The sequence below is a fragment of the Amblyomma americanum genome, unplaced genomic scaffold (genome assembly GCF_052857255.1).
Source record: "Amblyomma americanum isolate KBUSLIRL-KWMA unplaced genomic scaffold, ASM5285725v1 scaffold_30, whole genome shotgun sequence".
Classification (NCBI taxonomy): Eukaryota; Metazoa; Arthropoda; class Arachnida; order Ixodida; family Ixodidae; genus Amblyomma; species Amblyomma americanum.
In genome coordinates, this window is record NW_027526502.1 from 450,894 (window position 1) to 454,004 (window position 3,111).

Here is a 3,111-nt window from a genome sequence, read left to right on the forward strand (position 1 = left end):
AGAGAACAGTAGTATGATGAGGAGAATTGTGTAGGTGTTCAGAAAGAAGACCATTTAGGATATTTGCGGGCATATGTTTCGCATGGAACGGGTTAATATGGTCGTAATAGAAGACGGGGTCAGCCTGCGTATCAGCAACTCGTTGCAAGGAGATCAGATCAACCTGAAGCGGAGCTTGCGTGAACCTAACTTGCGGAAGCTGATAGCGTGGCCAATGTTGCTGTTGTTGCTATAGCCTATCAAAAGATGGCACATACCCACACTGGGCGATCGGCGAAGAATCCGGTGTCTATTCACCTGTACTCAATTAACAAAAAAGAAAACCGCGCGGGAACGCAACACTCGCGGATGTGCTGAATTTCAGGAACAAACCTTGCAACAAGTAACAAAAATATTCCTGAATCAGATTTTACATTGCATATTGAACCATGACTGTACCAAAGCAATGAGACATAAGTGAAGCATTTCATTCCTTTCGTGACATAAATGAGTTATGAGGTTTGTTGAACAATTAAAAAAGTGATTATTCATGGCAGCCAGCATGGATCATTTCAAGTTATAGCTCAAGATTACAATCACATCTGATATAGATGACACGCATGCTATGAAAGCAAAATAATTTTTTTCCTTTTTTTATGAGAAATGCACAGGCAGTTTCAAGACTTGCTTCACAATTTAATTTCTGGCGTATACACAAAGGCATGTCTATAAATTATTCGTGCGTTACACCAGAACCAACACTACTTAAGTTGGTAAATCATGTTCCTTACCTGGGTGTCATTAATAGCAAACATATGCTAATGCTGCTAATGTTATAGACGAACAAACAGTGGTTTTATGAAGACGTTAAGCAATACGTGATACTGTTGTGTCCATCAGGTAATGAACTGTGCGGCAGTTTCAGTTTCTCTTCTCTTATTTTCAAATTCAATTCTCTTACTTTCAGTTTCTCTTCTTCAGAGTTTCAGTTTCAGTCACATGCATGTTGCTTGACACCGCGTATACGTGACGCAGGAAAAGTAGAGGGGGGGGGGGGGGGGGGGGGTCGGAGGAAACTTGGCGTCAGCATGACATCGCTCGCTCCGGTTTGTTGTTCGATCTTGCATCTACAATACAACAACGTGCCGACGAGGTAAACCTTTACTATGAGTTTCACGGGATCTTACGCCCCCTCGTACATTCCTGAAAACCCCGGATCAGCCACCTATACCATGGAACCAGTGGAAGGCACTGTTTTCTACCTACTTAGAGGCGTCTGGCGCCTGAGTTTCCTGCATCCCGGCGCAAAGCTATAGATGCTTCTGCATTCGCGCGGCGTCGGAGGTCAGCGTCGTTCCGGAAAGCCTCCCGCCACGAGCAGAATTTTAAAACGAAGGAGACCTCAATTAAGTGAAGTTACGAAACGCGAAGATGCGTCGAAGGTGCCTCCGCCCGCCTTCCGTCGCGGAGACAAAAAGAGGGCTCCTTCCTAAAAACTGAGAGAGGGGAGAGTAACAGAAAGAAAATGGGGAACAAAGGCTCGAAATCGCCCAAGTGTGCGTTGTAGCAATGGGTTACTGCCCTATATGGAGCACCACGCTCTATTATCTGCAAAGCAGGAAAAAAGAAATAAATAAAATATATAAAAAATATAAAAAGTTGAGGGGGGGAATAGGCAAGATGCCATCATCATGCGGTATGTTTGTGTACAGAGACACTACATCAAGGGTAACTAAATATATATATATATGCAAAGTTGAGAGACGCTTCATTTAGACAGATTTATTTTGAGTCGACGTTTCGGACAGAGCCTGTCCTTTCTCAAGACTGAAGTTACAGCGATCTTCCTCCCGTTCTTGAGGAGTTGTAATTGGCCCACATGTCCGCCACATGAAAATAGCAACAAGCAATCGGGTGCTGGAAAGAAGATGGACTAGAAAAGGGAGGAAGAGTAATAAATAGAAAAAGAAAACGCGCTGTCGCACCCTGTCCACCGAAAAGCCGCTGGGAGCGTGCAGAAAAAAAAAAAAGAGAAAGAAGAAAAGGAAAACGAGGAGCGGGAGGGGAAAATGGTCTCTCCTCAACGCTGAGCGGCGGCGAGTACAGAAGCAGACGGTGGTGGATTCGCGGAGATGCGTGTACTCGCGTGCCCCTGGCCAAAACGAGTAAAAAAAAAACAATAAAGCGCAGACATGGCAGGACACTTCCCTGGAGGCTCTTCGGCAGGAATAGTCAATGCGGAATCAGCGGCGCAGTTAGCTTAAGTAGAGACACGTGCACTGTGCATGCAAACACAAACACACAAAATAAAAGTAAAAAGGCGACAAAACACCCGAGTTCGGGAAAGTGTCGTGGGGGGGGGGGGGGGGGGAGGGGGGTAAACGTGAATGGCGGGAGCATTTAGGCAAGGGTTCTTCAACTGCACCCCGCTCGGCAAAGTGGTCGAACTGGGTGGGGTGGAGGTAACGATGCGCTTCTTTATCCCGCGCACGCTGTCACAAACGTGGGGAATTCCGAGAAAACTCTAGAGAATATGTGTCTGTCCCCTGACGTCATTAAAAGTCACGTGACCATGACGTTACAGGCGTGACGTAACTTTTTTGGGGGCCAATCAGCGTTTCCAGCCCACCGACCCGCAATCGCTTGTGTATTGGAACAGAAGCGTTTGGGTGCAGGTGGGCTGGAAACGCTGATTGGTCGATGGGATGCGCTTCTCCGTGACGTTTTTCTGCTTCTCCCTCGTTCTCAACCGGACGTGGGTTCGCCGCGCCTCTCTCGGCCTGTCCCTAGAGTGCCTAGGGAATCGCTAGGGCCGGCTGGCCGGCTGCCGGGCGTGCGTGGTCTGCGGGCATTCTCTCGTGAGCGTAGGCGGCGGCGCGCGCGTTTCCGAAGCTGTCCAGGTATGGCTTTTTTTTTTGCGTGGTGCGCTCGTCGGCGCAGCCAGCTGAAAGTTCTGTACAGTTCTTGCTTCCACGACATTGCGACGACCCCCAAAAGGCGCTGACCCGCGAGAAATCGCCAGCGACATAAAGGTACGCATTTTATCTCAAATTTCGCTTCATGAAGTGCTGTACCGCTTACCTACATGCCTTGCGCATTCCAGGACCTCGTTTTCCTGCTGCAGGAGCACGT